Source organism: Odontesthes bonariensis, unplaced genomic scaffold, assembly GCF_027942865.1.
Source record: "Odontesthes bonariensis isolate fOdoBon6 unplaced genomic scaffold, fOdoBon6.hap1 scaffold_183, whole genome shotgun sequence".
Lineage (NCBI taxonomy): Eukaryota > Metazoa > Chordata > Actinopteri > Atheriniformes > Atherinopsidae > Odontesthes > Odontesthes bonariensis.
The window spans coordinates 40,001-47,500 of record NW_027457398.1 but is presented as its reverse complement, the minus strand read 5'-3'; positions in this window follow the sequence as shown (position 1 = coordinate 47,500).

Here is a 7,500-nt window from a genome sequence, read left to right as displayed (position 1 = left end):
GCCTGGAGCTTCCAGCGGTCAGCCGCACCTTGAATCCGCTCTCCAGCACCTTCCTCGGACTCAAGCTCTGCCAAAGTCGGCCTCCCATCTTCCAGGAACCAGCCTGGAGCTTCTAGCGGTCAGCCGCACCTTGAATCCGCTCTCCAGCACCTTCCTCGGACTCATGCTCTGCCAAAGTCGGCCTCCCATCTTCCAGGAACCAGCCTGGAGCTTCTAGCGGTCAGCCGCACCTTGAATCCGCTCTCAAGCACCTTCCTCGGACTCATGCTCTGCCAAAGTCGGCCTCACATCTTCCAGGAACCAGCCTGGAGCTTCCAGCGGTCAGCCGCACCTTGAATCCGCTCTCCAGCACCTATCTCGGACTCATTCTCCTCCAGGCCGGCCTCACATCTTCAAAGAACCAGCCTGGAGCTTCCAGCGGTCAGCCGCACCTTGAATCCGCTCTCCAGCACCTTCCTCGGACTCAAGCTCTGCCAAAGTCGGCCTCCCATCTTCCAGGAACCAGCCTGGAGCTTCCAGCGGTCAGCCGCACCTTGAATCCGCTCTCCAGCACCTATCTCGGACTCATTCTCCTCCAGGCCGGCCTCACATCTTCAAAGAACCAGCCTGGAGCTTCCAGCGGTCAGCCGCACCTTGAATCCGCTCTCAAGCACCTTCCTCGGACTCATGCTCCTCCAGGCCGGCCTCACATCTTCAAAGAACCAGCCTGGAGCTTCCAGCGGTCAGCCGCACCTTGAATCCGCTCTCCAGCACCTTCCTCGGACTCATTCTCCTCCAGGCCGGCCTCACATCTTCAAAGAACCAGCCTGGAGCTTCCAGCGGTCAGCCGCACCTTGAATCCGCTCTCCAGCACCTTCCTCGGACTCATGCTCTGCCAAAGTCGGCCTCACATCTTCCAGGAACCAGCCTGGAGCTTCTAGCGGTCAACCGCACCTTGAATCCGCTCTCAAGCACCTTCCTCGGACTCATGCTCTGCCAAAGTCGGCCTCACATCTTCCAGGAACCAGCCTGGAGCTTCCAGCGGTCAGCCGCACCTTGAATCCGCTCTCCAGCACCTATCTCGGACTCATTCTCCTCCAGGCCGGCCTCACATCTTCAAAGAACCAGCCTGGAGCTTCCAGCGGTCAGCCGCACCTTGAATCCGCTCTCCAGCACCTTCCTCGGACTCATGCTCTGCCAAAGTCGGCCTCACATCTTCCAGGAACCAGCCTGGAGCTTCTAGCGGTCAGCCGCACCTTGAATCCGCTCTCAAGCACCTTCCTCGGACTCATGCTCTGCCAAAGTCGGCCTCACATCTTCCAGGAACCAGCCTGGAGCTTCCAGCGGTCAGCCGCACCTTGAATCCGCTCTCCAGCACCTATCTCGGACTCATTCTCCTCCAGGCCGGCCTCACATCTTCAAAGAACCAGCCTGGAGCTTCCAGCGGTCAGCCGCACCTTGAATCCGCTCTCAAGCACCTTCCTCGGACTCATGCTCCTCCAGGCCGGCCTCACATCTTCAAAGAACCAGCCTGGAGCTACCAGCGGTCAGCCGCACCTTGAATCCGCTCTCCAGCACCTTCCTCGGACTCATTCTCCTCCAGGCCGGCCTCACATCTTCAAAGAACCAGCCTGGAGCTTCCAGCGGTCAGCCGCACCTTGAATCCGCTCTCCAGCACCTTCCTCGGACTCATGCTCTGCCAAAGTCGGCCTCCCATCTTCCAGGAACCAGCCTGGAGCTTCCAGCGGTCAGCCGCGCCTTGAATCCGCTCTCCAGCACCTATCTCGGACACACTCTCCTCCAGGCCGGCCTCACATCTTCAAAGAACCAGCCTGGAGCCTTTAGCGGTCAGCCGCGCCTTGAATCCGCTCTCCAGCACCTTCCTCGGACTCATGCTCTGCCAAAGTCGGCCTCCCATCTTCCAGGAACCAGCCTGGAGCTTCCAGCGGTCAGCCGCACCTTGAATCCGCTCTCCAGCACCTTCCTCGGACACATTCTCCTCCAGGCCGGCCTCCCATCTTCCAGGAACCAGCCTGGAGCCTTTAGCGGTCAGCCGCGCCTTGAATCCGCTCTCAAGCACCTTCCTCGGACTCATGCTCTGCCAAAGTCGGCCTCCCATCTTCCAGGAACCAGCCTGGAGCTTCCAGCGGTCAGCCGCACCTTGAATCCGCTCTCCAGCACCTATCTCGGACTCATTCTCCTCCAGGCCGGCCTCACATCTTCAAAGAACCAGCCTGGAGCTTCCAGCGGTCAGCCGCACCTTGAATCCGCTCTCCAGCACCTTCCTCGGACTCATGCTCTGCCAAAGTCGGCCTCACATCTTCCAGGAACCAGCCTGGAGCTTCTAGCGGTCAGCCGCACCTTGAATCCGCTCTCAAGCACCTTCCTCGGACTCATGCTCTGCCAAAGTCGGCCTCACATCTTCCAGGAACCAGCCTGGAGCTTCCAGCGGTCAGCCGCACCTTGAATCCGCTCTCCAGCACCTATCTCGGACTCATTCTCCTCCAGGCCGGCCTCACATCTTCAAAGAACCAGCCTGGAGCTTCCAGCGGTCAGCCGCACCTTGAATCCGCTCTCAAGCACCTTCCTCGGACTCATGCTCCTCCAGGCCGGCCTCACATCTTCAAAGAACCAGCCTGGAGCTTCCAGCGGTCAGCCGCACCTTGAATCCGCTCTCCAGCACCTTCCTCGGACTCATTCTCCTCCAGGCCGGCCTCACATCTTCAAAGAACCAGCCTGGAGCTTCCAGCGGTCAGCCGCGCCTTGAATCCGCTCTCCAGCACCTTCCTCGGACTCATGCTCTGCCAAAGTCGGCCTCCCATCTTCCAGGAACCGGCCTGGAGCTTCCAGCGGTCAGCCGCGCCTTGAATCCGCTCTCCTGCACCCATCCTCGGACACACGTTCTTGCCTTTGGACCCCTCCTCCAGGAGCCAGGCTGGAGCTTTTGCCCCCTTCCTCCATCATTTCAGGCCGTGGAAAGTGTCATCTTTCGGATTATCAATTCACCGTCCCAGTCTGGTACTCAGATATTTTTCCGAAAACTGGGTTTCTGAAATCGTGCAGATGGTGTTTTCGTCGTCTGCTAATAACCTCGTCGTGTGGGAGAATAGGGGCGGGCCTTGGGCTGACTCGGCCCATCGTCCCCTTTTCCCGTTCTCTGACAGAAATTTTTTCCAACTTTATCACCCCTGGTACTATAAACTTTTTCACCTCTGGTACTATGTGGCACTTAGAAAATTTTCTGAACCGGGATTCTCACCCCTGGTACTTTTTGGCACTCAGAAAATATTTCTCAACCGGGCTTCATGCCCCTGGTACTTTTTGACACTTTGACGTTTTTCTGAACCGGGCTTCATGCCCCTGGTACTTTTTGACACTTTGACGTTTTTCTGAACCGGGCTTCATGCCCCTGGTACTTTTTGACACTTTGACGTTTTTCTGAACCGGGCTTCATGCCCCTGGTACTTTTTGACACTTTGACGTTTTTCTGAACCGGGCTTCATGCCCCTGGTACTTTTTGACACTTTGACGTTTTTCTGAACCGGGCTTCATGCCCCTGGTACTTTTTGACACTTTGGCGTTTTTCTGAACCGGGATAAAGGTCATTTAAAGAGGTGTGTGCATGGTTCCTACTAAGGAGTCTGAACTTGTTCTGGCCCAAGGAAATCACTTTTTAACAAAAATCCGTATTTGGTCTTAACTCGGGAAAAGAAGGCGATTCCTGTGTTTTGATCTCAAAAGAGGCCATTTATCCGGGTTTGTGCAGGTTTATGCATGGAACTTACTTAGAATGGATATATCTCTATGTATATATGAAGGACTAAGGAGTCTGAACTTGTTCTGGCCCAAGGAAATCACTTTTTAACAAAAATCCGTATTTCGTCTTAACTCGGGAAAAGAAGGCGATTCCTGTGTTTTGATCTCAAAAGAGGCCATTTATCCGGGTTTGTGCAGGTTTATGCATGGAACTTACTTAGAATGGATATATCTCTATGTATATATGAAGGACTAAGGAGTCTGAACTTGTTCTGGCCCAAGGAAATCACTTTTTAACAAAAATCCGTATTTCGTCTTAACTCGGGAAAAGAAGGCGATTCCTGTGTTTTGATCCCAAAAGAGGCCATTTATCCGGGTTTGTGCAGGTTTATGCATGGAACTTCCTTAGAATGGATATATATGTATGTATATATGAAGGACTAAGGAGTCTGAACTTGTTCTGGCCCAAGGAAATCACTTTTTAACAAAAATCCGTATTTCGTCTTAACTCGGGAAAAGAAGGCGATTCCTGTGTTTTGATCCCAAAAGAGGCCATTTATCCGGGTTTGTGCAGGTTTATGCATGGAACTTACTTAGAATGGATATATATGTATGTATATATGAAGGACCAAGGAGTCTGAACTTGTTCTGGCCCAAGGAAATCACTTTTTAACAAAAATCCGTATTTCGTCTTAACTCGGGAAAAGAAGGCGATTCCTGTGTTTCTTTCAGAAAAGGTCCTTTTTTTGAACTGGGATTCATGCCCAACATCCAGGCTCTCGTGCCCTGCCCACAGACACACATCCAGGCCGAGTTTCAGCACCTCTCCTCGGTCCAGTATTCATGGCTGCCGTCCTCTCCCAACAGCCAGTCTCTCATGCCCGGCCCAGAGACACACATCCAGGCCGAGTTTCAGCACCTCTCTTCGGTCAGGCAATCATCCCTGCTCCCCTCTCATAACGTCCAGGCACTCATGCCCTGTGCAATGACACATCCAGGCCGAGTTTCAGCACCTCTCCTCGGTCAGGAATTCATCCCTGCTCCCCTCTCATAACGTCCAGTCACAGACACAGATCCAGGCCGAGTTTCAGCACCTCTCCTCGGTCCAGCATTCATCCCTGCTCCCCTCTCAGAACATCCAGGCACTCATGCCCTGTGCAATGACACATCCAGGCCGAGTTTCAGCACCTCTCCTCGGTCAGGAATTCATCCCTGCTCCCCTCTCATAACGTCCAGTCACAGACACAGATCCAGGCCGAGTTTCAGCACCTCTCCTCGGTCCAGCATTCATCCCTGCTCCACTCTCATAGCATCCAGGCACTCATGCCCTGCGCACAGACACACATCCTGGCCGAGTTTCAGCACCTCTCCTCGGTCCAGCATTCATCCCTGCTCCACTCTCATAGCATCCAGGCACTCATGCCCTGCGCACAGACACACATCCAGGCCGAGTTTCAGCACCTCTGCTCGGTCCAGCATTCATCCCTGCTCCACTCTCATAGCATCCAGGCACTCATGCCCTGCGCACAGACACACATCCTGGCCGAGTTTCAGCACCTCTCCTCGGTCCAGCATTCATCCCTGCTCCACTCTCATAGCATCCAGGCACTCATGCCCTGCGCACAGACACACATCCAGGCCGAGTTTCAGCACCTCTGCTCGGTCCAGCATTCATCCCTGCTCCACTCTCATAGCATCCAGGCACTCATGCCCTGCGCAATGACACATCCAGGCCGAGTTTCAGCACCTCTCCTCGGTCAGGCATTCATCCCTGCTCCCCTCTCACAGCATCCAGGCACTCATGCCCTGCGCACAGTCACACACCCAGGCCGAGTTTCAGCACCTCTCCTCGGTCCAGCATTCATCCCTGCTCCCCTCTCACAGCATCCAGGCACTCATGCCCTGCGCACAGACACACATCCTGGCCGAGTTTCAGCACCTCTCCTCGGTCCAGCATTCATCCCTGCTCCACTCTCATAGCATCCAGGCACTCATGCCCTGCGCACAGACACACATCCAGGCCGAGTTTCAGCACCTCTGCTCGGTCCAGCATTCATCCCTGCTCCACTCTCATAGCATCCAGGCACTCATGCCCTGCGCAATGACACATCCAGGCCGAGTTTCAGCACCTCTCCTCGGTCAGGCATTCATCCCTGCTCCCCTCTCACAGCATCCAGGCACTCATGCCCTGCGCACAGTCACACACCCAGGCCGAGTTTCAGCACCTCTCCTCGGTCCAGCATTCATCCCTGCTCCCCTCTCACAGCATCCAGGCACTCATGCCCTGCGCACAGACACACATCCAGGCCGAGTTTCAGCACCTCTCCTCGGTCCAGCATTCATCCCTGCTCCCCTCTCACAGCATCCAGGCACTCATGCCCTGCGCACAGACACACATCCAGGCCGAGTTTCAGCACCTCTCCTCGGTCAGGCATTCATCCCTGCTCCCCTCTCAGAACATCCAGGCACTCATGCCCTGCGCAACGACATCACTCCGCAAAGGAAAGCTTTTGCGGTGTTTCTTTCTCAAAAAAGGCAATTTAAAGAGGTTTAAGCATGGAACCTACTCAGAATGAACATATACATAACGGACTAAGGAGTCTGAACTTGGTTTGGCCCAAGGAAATCATTTTTTAACAAAAATCCGTATTTCGTCTTAACTCGGGAAAAGAAGGCGATTCCTGGGTTTCTCTCTCAAAAAAGGCCATTTAAAGAGGTTTGTGCATGGAACCTACTCAGAATGAACATACACATAACGGACTAAGGAGTCTGAACTTGGTTTGGCCCAAGGAAATCATTTTTTAACAAAAATCCGTATTTGGTCTTAACTCGGGAAAAGAAGGCGATTCCTGGGTTTCTTTGTCAAAAAAAGGCCATTTAAAGAGGTTTTGTGCATGGAACCTACTCGGAATGGCTATATATGAAGGACTAAAGAGTCTGAACTTGGTTTGGCCCAAGGAAATCTTTTTTTTACAAAAATCCGTATTTCGTCTTAACTCGGGAAAAGAAGGCGATTCCTGGGTTTCTTTCTCAAACAAGCCGACCCCGGGTTAGGGTTAAGGAGAACCGGGCTCCAGCCCCTCCGGCCGGGTTAGGGTTAGGTTTGGGGCTGGGGCTGGGGTTAGGGTTAAGGAGAACCGGGCTCCATGCCCTCCAGCCGGGTTAGGGTTAGAGCTGGGGTTAGGGTTAAGGAGAACCGGGCTCCAGGCCCTAGGGCCGGTTTGGGGCTGGGGCTGGGGTTAGGGCTAGAGCTGGGGTTAGGGTTAGGGTTGGGGCTGGGGTTAGGGTTAAGGAGAACCGGGCTCCATGCCCTCCAGCCGGGTTAGGGTTAGAGCTGGGGTTAGGGTTGAGGAGAACCGGGCTCCAGGCCCTAGGGCCGGTTTGGGGCTGGGGCTGGGGTTAGGGCTGGAGCTGGGGTTAGGGTTAGGGTTGGGGCTGGGGTTAGGGTTAGGGTTGGGGCTGGGGTTAGGGTTAAGGAGAACCGGGCTCCAGCCCCTCCGGCAGGATCAGGGTTGGGGCTGGGGCTGGGGTTAGGGTTAGGGTTGGAGCTGGGGTTAGGGTTAGGGTTGGGGCTGGGGCTAGGGCTAGGGTTAGGGTTAGGGTTAGGGTTGGGGTTGGGGTTGGGGTTAGGGTTAGGGTTGGGGCTGGGGTTAGGGCTGGAGGCAGGGTTTAGGTTGGGTTAGGGTAAGGGCTGGGGCTAGAGTCAGGGCTGGGGCCGGGGTTAGGGTTACGGCTGGGGTTGGGGCTAGGGCTAGGGTTAAGGAG